General features: G+C 47.7%; 1 pseudogene; it reads right to left on the reverse strand.

The window, feature by feature from the left end:
* LOC108387707 (dynein axonemal heavy chain 9-like) overlaps nt 1-14,406 on the reverse strand; it is a 353,770-nt pseudogene that overhangs the window by 71,603 nt on the left and 267,761 nt on the right.

Consider the following 14,406-nt stretch of genomic DNA (forward strand, 5'->3'; position numbering starts at 1 on the left):
TCCATCTCTACCCTTTCCTCCTCTGGCTTCTTTAAGAGTGGTTTCTACTCACTTCCCCTTTCTCAACTCCCATTTTACTTTCATTCTAATGCAGTCTGGCTTCTGCTTCTGCTGATTCGCTGAAATCACGCTCCCCAAGATCACTGATAACTCCCCTTTGCAAAATTCAGTGGACACATGTCAGCCATGGGTTGAGCTCTCAGCATCATTCAACCTGTTGACATGCCCTCATGAAATGCTTTCCTTCATAATACCAAATGTACCTGCTTCCCCCACCATCTCTCTGCTCTGTCCCATAGTTTACATCTTCTGTACTTTCCTTACAATGCGTTAGTATGCTCTACTCTCAGTCTCATTATTGTGACTTCATCTCCTAGGTGACTTCATCCACTCCCAGTCTCAATGCTCAGGGCTACTCATTGATGACTCTCAGTACCCTATCACCAGCCAAGAGCATATATCTAAAACCTTAGGTGACATTCCCATGTGACTGAACCAATAACATTCCATACTCAACACAACACAAACTAAAATCCTCATTTTCTCATTGCCAAATCCACATATGCTCTCACCAATACCTACCTAGATATTTATTCCTGGAAGCTGAGACTTTTCGTTGACTATACCTATATCCACATATAAACATATGTAATAATTAACAAGTTTTCAATTCTACATCCTTGAATTTGCCCACTTCTTTGCACAACACTGCCAACCTCAGGATACCAACACCTCGAATCTGAATTACTGTACTTTTTACTACTTTCTCTCCTCCTGCATTCCCAAACTCTCCTCCAAATTATAGCTGGAATGATCTTTCTAAAGCACAGTTCTGATCATGTTACTTTCTTGTCTAAAAAGGAGGAGAAAACGCACCTCTTTTATGATCCCCAGCTCACATCTAAAAGCCCAGACTTCTTAGCATGATTTACAAAGCCCTTTGCAATGGCAACACACCGCACCTTCCGTGCCTCATCTCCCATGACCAGGGCCATCACCCTGACGCTCTCTCAGCGTCCAGCCCCAGGAAAGGGGAGCACTCTCACTCTCACCCAGCGTGGGTTAGCCCTTTCCCTCTGTGTGTTGCTGGATCCCTGGGCTTCCTCCAGTAATTGCCCCTTTTATCATCTTTCTCCTTTGAAGGAGCAGGTCTTGGAAGCCTGGGATTTGGACAAGCTTCAGTGTTGCGCTCCCAACTTTTGCCATGGAATTTGGAATAGAGCTGCCTCCATGTAAGTACTCACTGGATGATGAATGAGACAGAGAAGGAAGTAAAAAGGAAGCAAATAACACAGGAGAAGAAGGCTCTATGGGACACTTGGCACACAGCAGGCACTCTATAAATGTTCACTGACTTTAAAGAGGAGGGCACAGACGGAAGGGGTGAGGAGGCAGGGAGAGGACAGCCCTGTGGTTGAGCCCGTCGCTGACCTACTCCTTCTGTGTGAGTTGGGTCCTGTCCTTCCCTCTCTCCTGTCTGAGGCAGGGGAACCTCTACTATAATATTTTTTTACAAACTCTATGGCCCTATATAGAGATACGGAGGTGACAGAGAACCAAGAGTAACACCTAGTGGTCACACAGCTGCCATGGAGACAACGCGAGACTGGACCTCCCTCCACTCAAGCTCCCACTCCAACCCTCGTTGTCTTGATCCCATAGTGGGCAGGAACTGGTTCATCTGCCCTGCCCATCATTACTTCTCATTTTTCCTACTGTGCCCCTACCTGAACAGAGTCCTTTATGCCTGGAGAATTCCCAGTGACCTGACAGTGAGTATATTCCCTCAAAGGTGTATTGCTACTGGACACTGTTACAGACAGGCTTTTCTTGCTCAAAACCAGTATCTTCTGATCCAAGAGCAGAAGTAAGAATAAGAAAGGGCATGTATAGGTTCAGCAGCCACCTGGGGAAGGATGAGGGCTTTGGCCCCATCAAGCCATGCCTTCCAGTCCCCCATAGGGGGGAATAAAAGCCTTGTGAAATAAAAGATGGAAGCTATTCACTCAAGAGTTTCCCAGGATGATACTGTTCTTGAGAACTGAATTTCCTGGGAAGCCGCTGAAGTTTCTCATTAAAATCAGACAGGATACTTTTGCAGGCTGGTGGGGTTTTCCCAGGGTGCAATCAGGCCTGAACCAGTCACCTCTGACAGCAGTAGCTTCAGGGCAGTTCCACCAACTGACTGAGGCATGAAGTTGGAGCTACCCTCCCCTGCACAAACACAAGGCCCCACACAGACTTAGGGGCTCAGCACACGTTTGTGGAGTTGAGTCGTCAAAAGTATTTCCCAGAAAGTGGGAGCTCCCTAAGGAGGGTACAGGGTAGTCATTTCAAGAATCCTGCCTGGCTTGACTTTCTAGAGAAAGCTAGGGAAGATGGACAGACCATCTGTTACTCTGACTTCCTTTCTTGCAATGTCAGACTCAGAGATGAGGGGGAGGGCCTCTGCCTCCCAGAGAGGCTGCCAGCACCTCTTACCTTTGCTTCCACTTCTGCAGCTGTCTGCTTGGTGACCTCCAGGTTCTCTACTAAGGCTGTTTCTCCCAGGAAGTTCCCAGATGCTGAGGAGAGGCGGGACAGCAGGTTGTCTTCTAACGTTTTAAGGGTGATTTTGAACCCATTCTGTTGTTTCGTGAGATCTGACTGCAAATACCAAGTCAGGGAGTCAGGCAGAAAAGCCCAGAGCATCCTACTCTCGGGGTGGGTACAAATAAATAAAAACTATGGGGTCCAGTTCCTTCCTTCAGAGGGATACAGAATAGCAGAGTGCTTGACACCACGAGCAGATGAGACAAGAGGGTATATCGAGTCTCTACTGTACTGTTTACTAGTCCTGGGACCTTGGGCTAAGTTACCCTCTTAACACTTCGGTGGCATCCGCCGGGTGAAGCCCAGCACCTCTCAGAGGAGTGCTGTCCCATGCTCAACACAGGGCTGATACACAGTCTGATCGCTATACGGAGCCTCATTCTGCGATTCAGGGGCAGGAACAAGTTTTAGTTCTCTGGAGGGTCTTCTCTGTCACCACTTGGCTGCCCCCAGAGAAACAGCTCTCCTGTGGATTATCATATTTTTGGAAAAAAAAAATTCACAAAAGTAGTCTACAAAGTTAGGACAAGATCATGTTAGAAGTCCTTCTCAAGGCTGGAGGGGGCGCTGGTGCCCAAGCAGATTCCACCTCATCTTCCCTTTCTATTGTTAGATTCCTTATCCTAGAGCGCTGGACACTCTCTCTGTTGGGGGCTGGTAACTTCAGGCAGCTGTAGTGGGTTACCTACGTACCCACTGGGACTATGGCTTTTGCATCCTTGCAAAGAACAGTGTTCCTGTTGCAGGCTCCAGCCACAGACACCCTGGCCATCTTCTGTTTTTAAAAAACATACCTCAGTCCTGCCTCATTGCCTCAAGGGCAGGGCTCAGTGCTCCCTGTGCTGGGAATGCTCTATGCCCAGAGGCTTTCAAATGATTTAGGAATTAGCTCAAATGATACCCTCTTCTAGAATCTTTTTTCTTACCTCCCAGTTTAAACAAGCACCCTGGCACTCTAATATCACAGTCCTTTATTTTCTCCAAAACTCATATCAATACCTGAAATGACATTATTTTTGTTTGCATTCTTATTTCCTCTATTCCTCCACTCCACTCCATGGTGGTAGGAACATGCATGGTTTTTCCTGTTCACTGCCAAAGCCTCAGTTCCTGGACTCTTGCCTGTTACAGAGCTGAAGTGCCACAGGTATCTGTTCAGTAAATGAATGCTAGCAGAAACAGTCTTAGGGACCTCTGAACCCAGTGTCACTTGCACTGTAATTTTGGACCTGTATTTTATAATCCAAGTAGGTCGAAAGAGAGAAAAAAAGGGATACTACTTGCTTTGGACTAAATTGTGTCCTCCCTCAAATTCCTATGCTGAAGCTCTACCCTACCATGTGACTGCATTGAACATGGGCCTTTAAGGCAGTGGCTATGGTTAAATGAGCTCACAGGGTGGGCTCCTGGTCTGATGGGATCAGTGCGCTTTTAAGTAGAGAGACCAGAGAGCTTGCTTACTCTCTGTGCACACACAAAGAAGAGGTCTGTAAGCACATGGCAAGATGGGGGCCTCCTGCAAGCTAGGAAGGAAGGTCTCACCAGAAACCAACCATGCTGATTCCCTGTCGGGGACTTCCAGCTTCCAGAACCATGGGAAAATACATTTCTGTTGTATTAACTACCCAGCCTATTGGTATTTTGTTATAGCAGCCTGAGCTGACTAAGACATTAATCCTAACGTGGTTGAAAACCTGTTTCCATTGCCCTTGCAAAACTGAACTTGACTTAGTTCTGGACACAGGCATGTGACCATGTGTGATGAGAGGCCCTCATGTTCACAGCCCTGTGCCAGGCTCTGCTCTCGGCGATGAGTGTCTGTTGTCCCAGCTATCTTCTGCCTCTCTGTTCTCTAGCTCACTCCAGCCCCATGTCCCAGCTTGTGACTCCAGGGGCTGGTGCTCCAGGTCTAGCAGAGCCCTTGCTGCTCTGTTCTCCCAGATGGGGAGCACTACAGGACTGAGCGGCAGAGCATTTTCTTCCTCCTTCCCTTGGTGGACACCTGACCTACCTTCAGCTGCTCCAGGTCTGGCCTCTCCATGCTGACCACAGCCGCCAGCAGCTGGTCCTCCAGGCCGTCCCTGGTCACGGTGAAGTTGATCAGAGTGGCTTGAGCCTGCAGTTCCGGCTGGTAGTGAGGATTGGCCAGCTTGGTGTGAAGGATTAGCCGGAATTTGGGATTGTATTCACACTCTTTGTCTCCGATTTTAATGAATCTGGAACACAAAGGCTTTTGTGAAGATGGGGTACCTTCCTGTGAGATTTGGTCACAACAGAATTCTAGATGGCTTTTTTGTAAAAGCATAGTAAACAGTATTGCCACATTCAGATGGATTTCTCCCATGAATGTCTGGAGTGAGCCCTAAGATCTTTGCCTTCAGGTGGAGGGTGAGAGACTGTCTCTCATGGTCCCCCTGTTCGATTTGGGTTTGCACACAACTGGAGGGAGAGCCGTTGACAGGGCAGCCCATACAGAGCTGTACTGATGAAACATTTCCAGCAGATGGCAGTAAAGTGCTTGCAGGAAGGGGCGCCCTCGTAGTTTGCACAAAGGTGCCTTAACAGAGAAATTGGGCTTACATTTTTTAATTGGCTAATGGAGAATAACTTCTATGGGTGAAAATGGTTAATTAAAATGAGCAGATCTTAGGCACATGTGAAGAAGGTTTATGGCCTGGGCGGTGGCTGAGGGGCTCTGAAGTCAAGCAATCCTGCATGAGATAAAATGTGCATCCGTAAGTCAGTCTGCTTGTCAACCACTTTCCTTCTAAAGTTCCTCCCAAATAGTGCACCGTGCCTTTTAGAAGAAGTCAGTGAGGACACTGACTGCCGGAAGCGAAGGTATTCCAGGAGACCTTCTCTAGGAGATGAGGGCAGCTAAACAGTCCTCTTCTGGAAGAAAGAAACGTGTGCGGGATACCAGGAGCTACTTGACATGAGTTGAGGATAGGATGTTCTAGGAAGAGTACAATCCGCCCACAGATCTGCCTGGGGCTGTGAACCAGCTCCTCACCAAGGAGCAGCCACGTGGCTGAGACTTACCGTCCTTTTTTAATGACTTCTCTCCCAAGCAGGGGTCCCAGAACAGGATCAATGGGCTCTTCTACGTTTTCAATTAGCACCACATCTCCAGCTTCCAGGGCACGCTCTATAGTTTGAAGGTAGCTGTGGAGAAAGTTGGGCAGGAAAGCCTGTGGCAAGGTGTAGATTCATACGAAATTTAATGAGATAATTGCAGCCTCTGAGACACAGTGGTTAACTTGGAGGCACCGCTCTCCTGGATGGCTTCAATTTTAAAATTGATTAATTAATTAAACATCGTGGTATACTACACATAACATAAAATATGTCCTCTTAACTGCTGTTCACTGATATCACATGCATTCACATTACTCTGCGACCATCGCCTCTCTAGAGCTCTCTCATCTTGCAAAACTGAAAATCTATACCCCAGTGCCCCTCCCCACAGAACTGAAACCACCATTCTAGTTCTGTGTCCATGAATTTGGCAGCTCTCCATTCCTCATATGAGTGGAACCACACAGTATTTGTCTTTTGTAACTGGTGTATTTCACTAAGCATGATGTCCTCAAGATTCATCCATGTGGGAGCAGGTGCCAGAGCTCCTTCTGGGTTGAGGCTGAATAACATTTCACTGCACACCCCATTTTGTTTATGCACTCATCTGTCAGTGGACACTAGGGTTGCTTCCGCTTTTTAGGTATTGTGAATATGGCTGCTGTAAATGTGGTTGTACAAATAGCCATTGCTTTTACAATGGTGTGCCTCAATTTCCTCAGATGTGAAATGGCACCAGTAACATTAACCCTGTCAGTTGTGTGGATTAAGGGAAGCATCTAAGATAAAGTCCCTTACAGCAAGACTGCCCATTCAACCACCTCACAAATGATCTCTGTCCCTCTTCCTCTCCCCCATTGCCCTGTCTTATTTTTTCCATGTATCCTAATGACAAGAATTGAGAACAGAAACTACAGAGCTAAGTTATATCAGAGTTAATGAAGCAATAGGGTGACAGCTGCTGAGGCTGGATCCATGAGGTGTGGAGGGTGATGGGCAGAGGATCCCTGTCATTCATGTCTCTTCACATCATAACTCCCCTGTCAGGTGGGCACAAAGCTGCATGGCCAGTGCAAAGGGCTCTGAAGGTTTCATAATGAGATTGGCTGCTGTGCATATGACTGTCATGTCATCCCTCAAGGGACAGAGCATTCAGGTTTGTTCCATGTAGCTCCAGGCAGAGGTAGGAACAAGGGTGGGAGAATGCTGAAGGAGGCAGTTTTTGGCTAAATGTGAGGAACGCTTTGTACAACAGCTTTGTCTGACGATGGATCATGATGTTAGGGGAGGTGGGGCGTATTTAGGGGAGACGGGAGGATGAATGCCAAAGGTGGTGGAGAAAGGACCCCTGAGCAGATTGGGAGCCTGGGGCATGTGATTTCTAATGAGCAAGAAAAGCAGAGACTCCGGGCCCAAGCATCTTGCATTGGGAGGTTCCCCTAAAATGTGAGGAGAAACACGAGCGACATCATGGAGAGACTAGAAGGGTGGAAGCAGTCCCCTGGGGTTTCAGATCTGCTCACAACATTTTTTTCTCTGCACACAAAGAGCCAAAGTGGAAACTTACGTGCTCAGCCACCTACCCCTTCTGACCTATCTGGGTGACCCGCAGGTCTTCGCCGTATTTGTTCTTGATCCATTTGATGCTTTGTAGCTGAGGGTCAACCATGAGCGGCCAGCGCTCACAGTTGACGAGGATGGTGGCATTCTCCATGGACATGCGGTCCACAGGGAGGCCCTCATTCTGCCAGGTGGCCATGTCAGCATCATCCGTCAGCATCCTCAGGGGATCCAGGCTGGGCGTGAGTGGGACAGGTACCTGACGATGGAGAAACACCACGCATGCTCAGAACAGAGGCAGGTCTTCTCATGTGGGGGCAGAATACCCAGCTGCTCACTAAAATGACACAACTCCTTTAGAAGCAAGATCAAAATCTCCCTGAGGAGTGCTTTTCTGGCCAGGTGATTATTCCTGGAAGCAGGTTTCTGTAAACTCCTGATAGTCTTTTTTCTCTTGATGGATGACCACCAGCTTAGCTCAGCCTGTGTGATCTTTTGTTCTTTAGTATATTCTCCTAAATCAAATTTCTACCATAATTATTAATACTTTAACCAGTAGTTTCCTATGCGGTTGCTCCTGGTAACAGGTCACTTCCCTACAATGTATCTGTGTCTCTTGTGTATTTTTCACAAACCAGGCCCCGCCCCCAGGGGGCTTTCTCCATCGTGCCAGCCCACAGTACCCACTCTCTCCTCTCCTCTTTTTCACCACTTGCTCACAGAGGCCCAGCTTGCAAAACTTTCTCCCTGCCTGGAACACCCCACTCGCAGGGCTTCTTGCCTGAAACCCGCCTGCTGCTGGGTGCCAAGAAGCAGTGAGCAAACCATCAGGCCTGAGCATGCCCTTGCTCCATGCCTCTTATGTGTACACCAGACCCTTCCTTTTCTTTCTGTGTTGACCATTCCACCTCATTTAGTTCTCCCACAAGTCTACTTTTCAGTGGGAACAATACTCTTTTTGAAAAAAAAACACTGGGGTAAAATTCACATAACTTAACCACTTTAGAGTGCTCAGTGGGACGGCGCTTCACACATTCACGAGGTTGTAAAGCCATCAGCTCTACCTAGTTCCAAAGTAGTTCCATCACCCCCAAAGTAGTTCCACATGCCTGACCCTTAGCAGTCAGTCTCGTTCTGCACTAGCCCCAGCTCTCAGCAACCACTAACCCGCTCTCTGTGGATTTACCTGTTGTGACTAGTTCACATAGATGGAATCCTACGGTATGTGACCCTTTGTGTCTGGCTGCTCTCACTTAGCAGAATGTTTTCAAGGTTCACATGCAGGCTTTTTTAACGTCTCTGTCGCTCTCTTCTCTGCCATTTGTCTCCCTGGTCACCTCAGGAAAACCTCTTCAAGTCATCTCCTGTCCCTTTAATCACCCCACCAAGGGTACAAACAGCCAGTACTAATGTGGGGAGGGAAACCTGCCCCTGGCAGTTCTCCTGGGATCAAAAATGTATCTCAATAGAATTGTTTTCCTCTATCATCTTATTCATTCTATTCTATGTACTAAAAAACATTATTGTGAGAAGAATTCCAGGTTTTACCTGGCAAAAGGGTCCAGCACACAAAAATGCTCAGGAACGCCAAACAGAGCTAGAGAAATCCTTGCTAAGCTGTCCATGGGTTCCTCCTGTCTGTCCACTCAGCTAGAGATCAGCTGTCTGACAATTTCTTTTTCCACAGTGCTCAAGATGAATAAGGAGCAGCTTTATTTTCTGTTTGTCTCCTAGTACTGTAACAGCTTGGACAGCACTATTCAACATCATCAGTGAATAAGATGTTATGAGCTGATCTGTGAAACCAGCCATCACTACACAATATGGGTTTTGTGTTCTAAGAATACACCTACCAGTGAATTTTGGAACAACAACCCTACTGTGCGCAGTGAATGTTATGTGCTGACTCACAGTAGCTGTTTTCTATGGGCCTAATCACCTAATCTCCTCTACTGGGCTCTGAACTTCCTGCAGGCATCCTGGTCTTGAATGATTTTTGTACTTCCTGTCTAGCGCACTGGTGGGACATGCTGAATATTTGTGGATCGCAGCCTCTGAAAAGTGTCAAGATTACCTTAGGAATTATTCTGACTATAGGCTCTGGTGCAACCCTGAATCCCCTTCCGTCAGGAACCAGCATTTCTCCACTTCATCATGTCAGTGTGGAAGGAGGGGTTGGGAGTAAAACCCATTTGCCTACATGAAGAGGACACGCTGAGTGCACACGGGAGAAGTAGAGACATTTCATAAGGGTGTCTGTGAGCCACAGGCACAGACCATGTAGTTTTGAGGCCCGTAACAAGGTGCCCACACCGTTACTAGGAACTTTGCCTCATGAGCAGGGAAACACAGGGGTTTTGGGCCTCTCAGGTTTTTCTGGTTTTGAGGAGTGTCAGGAGGCAGCCTGCTGGGCAGTGGACGGGAATCCCGTGGAGGGCCCCATTAGGAGGAGGGATGCTGGCCTCGGGGGCCCAGTGGCGAGGATGGCGATGACGGCATGTGGCAGGACACGGGTGTCTCTGTCAGCCCTGGGTCCCGGAGGTCCCTAGGGGATGCCCAGGCCATGGTGAGGAAGTGTGCGAGGAGGGACCATAAGATGTCGGTGTCATGGGCACGTGAGTGCACTGGTAGCCACAGGCTGGCGTGCTGAGGGTGAGTTCAGGCGGCACGTACGTTCAGCTGGCTCAGGTAGGGTCTCCAGCTCCCGTCCAGGAGGCTCTGCCGGTATTTCTTTGTAAAGAAGCCAAGGTACGAAATGAAAGCCGTAGTAAGTAAAACGTCTCCACATAATTTCCTTTCCTGTTGTTTCAAGTTCTGCACAGCTTCCGCCCACCTCACGTTTTCCGAAGTGAGTCCTCCTACCTGCCATTTCAAAGACCAGAGAGAAGACTTGTCACTCCACAGTCTCTGTAGAGCCACGGATTTGGTCTCCAAGAACGGGCCGTGCATGCTTAGTAGCAGGAAGACGCAAACATCAATTACTGGCCCTGTTGATCAGTGGGGGTTTGTACCGGCCGCAGCAAACATGCCGGTGTCAAGTCCCTGCGCTGCGCACTGTGTGGGCTGTGGGAGGATGGCAAGTTTAGAATGCACGCTCTCAGGCTCTGCTCTTTCTAGGTTTGGAGATGAGCCCCACCTACCTTCAAGGGCTGTTGGGAGGACCAAATATGTCCGTGTGCGTGTATGTTGATCACTTATCACAGTGCCTGTCTGCAAAACACATTAGAAAATTATGCACTTCTCTTTTCCCCTTCTCAAATGCTGGGGATCTGATAATAAATAACATCAATTCCATGCACTATAAATAATTCATAGTGGGTGGGGAGATAGACCTGGTAATTTAGACAGAGGCAGAAGTCCTGAAACACGGGCGTGTGTGCGATTACCGGGACTCCAGAACGTGCACTGACTCTGCCTGAGGTTTGGTGCAGCTCCGCGTGGGCACCCCGCCCTGGGGGAGGAGCACTTCCTTTCTCAGAGGTCGGTTCCTGTGGGGTGGAGCCTGGTGTCTGTGTTATGACTTACCTGTCTCTCTCTGAAAGGTGGCATGACAGAATGTTGTGGGGGGAGAGATGTTAGGAACCTGCCAGCACAAACACCCCCACACCCATTTTCAGGTTTCAGGAGCAGAAAGTTGGAGTGTCTTGCCAGAACCGCGAGGGTGTCTCCAGAGATCAGAGAACCTGAATCCCAGAGCAGAGCTCCACTCTGCCTCCCATGAGCACCAGCTGTGCTGAGTTCTGGACACCAGACCGGGACCTGAGTAGAAGTCAGGCCAGCTAGGAGGGCTGGACTACTTTTGCACAGTTGCAGAGGAGCAGTCTCCACACCAAATTGTTCCGTTAAAATAGTCACCTCAAAGCTCTGCGGCAGCAGGTTCAGTAAACAGCTTCCGGCACACACTGTGGTACAGGCTCTCTGCACCGAGGCACGGCTTGGTTCAGTGATTGTTATAACTCATTTCTCCCTAGACTTGAAAATCTGGCTTTGCTATATAAATAAATTGTGGCTGGGATAAATGTGAAGAGGTATCAATTCCACTTTCCTTCATTGGTGAGGAAGGTACTGTGAAGGTTCTTGATTGACGAGAAATCATACCCAGTGGAAATGGCTTTGCAGGATCTTAGTAATTTGAGATGAGAAATCTGAGCCATGGGGGACTTAAAAAGGCTGTGAATTCTTTGACCCTCTTGTCACCAAGAACTGCTGTCTGTGCTCCCTCTCCTTGAATCTAGGGCCGCCTTGACCAGCAGAGCACAGTGGAAGGATGTGCTGGCTTTTGGTCCCAGGACTTAACAGACTGGGACTCATCCTTCCTCTTCTCGGAACACTGGCTCTTGGAGTCACTAGGTAAGACATCAGACTAGTGCTGGAGAGACCCGAGGCTGCACAGAGGGAGAGGGGACCAGCTGAGCCCACCCTTCCAGTCCTCCCTGCCCAGGCGCCTGCGAAGGAAGCCATCTTGGACCCTCCAAACCAACTGAGCCTTTGGCTGAGTAACACCGCAGTCCTAATAGGTGCCCATGAAGCGGAACAGCTCAGCAGCTGAACCATGCCCAAATTCCTAATCTAAATTCCAGATATAATGAAATGGCTGCTGTGTTAAATCACTAAGGTTTAGGGTAGTTTGTTATACAGCAGCAGACACCCATAATAGAAGCATCCTGCTCTCTCAGATTCATTTTATCAAGAGGCCAGATCTGTGTGTGTGTGTGTGTGTGTACCTATGGGCAAGGTCATGGTTAGAAATGTGCAGGGTCAATTGGCCATTGGTCTCATGGTCTCTCTCTGAAAGGTGGCATGACAGAATGTTGTGGGGGGAGAGATGTTAGGAACCTGCCAGCACAAACACCCCCACACCCATTTTCAGGTTTCAGGAGCAGAAAGTTGGAGTGTCTTGCCAGAACCGCGGCAAGTGCCTAATCCTGGTCACACCCTTGTTAAATATAGCACAGGTTTGAAAAGAGCTTCAGATTTTGCCTATCAAATGCTAGCTTTGCCATGTAATGCGTCCTCTGGTAGGTGCATGTGTATATAAGCATGGCACGGCTCCCATGGGCCTCCTGACAGAGCCAGTGTTACCATCCTCTCAACCATCTCTGAAGGCAAACTGCTGACCAGACAAGGGCATGCATCACACTTTTCTCAGGGTTCCGTCCCTGCATCCCAGCACATTTTAATATTTCCCCCAAAGTCAAAGCCTCACTGAGCTGTGCTCATCTATTTTGCACCTCTGTGGCACTTGACAAGCTCAGCTAATATGATTAAAGCTCAGGCAGCTGAGGCTCACACTCACCAGGCGATTTGCAAGGGAGATGGTGCCTGTGGTCACTTCAGCTTCCTGCTGACATTTGAGTTTGTCTGCTGTTGCTTTCTCAAATTTGGCTGTGAGTTTGGCCAGGTTTTCATTAAGGTGCTGTTTAGAAAGAAACATAAGGGCTATCAGTAATTCTATCACCCTAAGTCACCTCCAGCTTCTGAGGTAGGATCCAAGGAAGGGGGAAGCTATAAGGGACTGGGGAAGGCAGCACAGGGAAGGAAAGGAGAGCAGTTAGGGGCAATCTCAGGCACGGTCCCATTGGCCGTCCACAGCAGTCCTGCCAAGTGAGGGCTCTTCCTACTCCAGCACTTCCATCACTGGTTCAGGGCTAGGAGGGGTGATGGACATGGACCAGGTGCACAAATCCTGTCTCTCTTTGTTTTGGGGAAAAATGGGTTCCAGTAACCTGCCAAAAGTGCAGGTTCTTCTATTAGAAGCAAAAGTATCCTGGAGCCTGGCAAGGCCTGAAAATGGTGGGAAGGACCCCCAGGGGGCCCATCTGCTGCATCATGTCTGTCTGCAACCCAAGTCCTCCTCTTGCTTTAAGGTCCTAGGACCACGTGATAAGTTTTACTTAATCCCATCTATTCTTTCCAATTATCCCAAAGTAGAGGAACACTTCTCTATAAGACGTGGCTTCAATTTTTTTTCAAAGTTTGTTAAGAATGTAGAATGGAAGCACATAGATTTTGTTGCCCCCGTAATACATATTTGCATACACAAAGACACACCGACACATGGCAGATACCTCCAAATATGCCCCATGTATATGCAATAACTGGGGTTCAGGCTGCTCTGTCACTCATTACCAAGTCACAAGGGAAATAAATAATCCACCAAGTTTATATAGCTAAGCAGTTTGAAAAGCAGGTGATAAGCCATCCAACTAACAATGGCAGACAGGCCACACTCATTTACTTCCTCTTCTTCCTGAGACTTCTCTTAAATGATTAGGAAATGATTTTAAAAAGTCATCAGCCCCAAAGAGTAAGCAACTGCTGAGGGCCGTTGGAAGGTGAGGGGTGCCCATAGATTTATGGAAGACCACACTGGTAGAGGGGCGGAAACTACCAGAGCAGGGAGGAGGAAGCTACAACTTAGATTTGGCCTTAAGTCAACAAAGGGGAAGCTGATCCACTACACAAAGCCCTGTACACACTGGGGAATTAGAAATGTCATTTGTGATTGTGGGGAATGCTAAAAATAAGAGGGTGAACTGGAAGCCTGTCAATCCTCCACCTTGTATCTCCATCCCCATGCCCAGCACGCAATGCTACCAGGCATTTATGTCATGAGCAGGAGATTCAATAGTGACAGAGAAAGGATGCCATATGCCAGCATTTAGGATGCATCCAGTATAATTCAACTGACCTTGAAAACAAATTCTGCCATTAAACCAGCTCTGCCCTGGCCTGCAGATCCATCATCCACTTTTGATCACTACTCTCAAAAACATGAAAGGACAAGATGACATTTGATGAAAGCCTAGATTAAGGTAAAAAAGATTAAGGTAAACAAGAGGGAAAAAGTAACCTGGGAAATAGAGATAACTTTAGTACAAAGACAACAACAAAGCATAAAATCCTTCATGATCAGTTTCTTAGGGAGAATGAAGATGTTTCATCCATAAAACAAGAAGAGGATGCTAGTAAAAGAAACATAGAACCAAAAACTGTTGTGGAAATTATCATTAGTGTTAATATAAAAAATAATAAATTCCAGGGAAGGGTTAAAAGATGAATTTGAGGAAATCTAGAAAGCATAAGAAAATGTCAAGTGAAAAAAAGATGAGAGAAACAGAGGACCCATGAGAAGGTCCCATATTTAACCATTATGCATTCCAAAAAATCAGATCC

This window comes from Manis javanica, chromosome 4 (assembly GCF_040802235.1).
Source record: "Manis javanica isolate MJ-LG chromosome 4, MJ_LKY, whole genome shotgun sequence".
Lineage (NCBI taxonomy): Eukaryota > Metazoa > Chordata > Mammalia > Pholidota > Manidae > Manis > Manis javanica.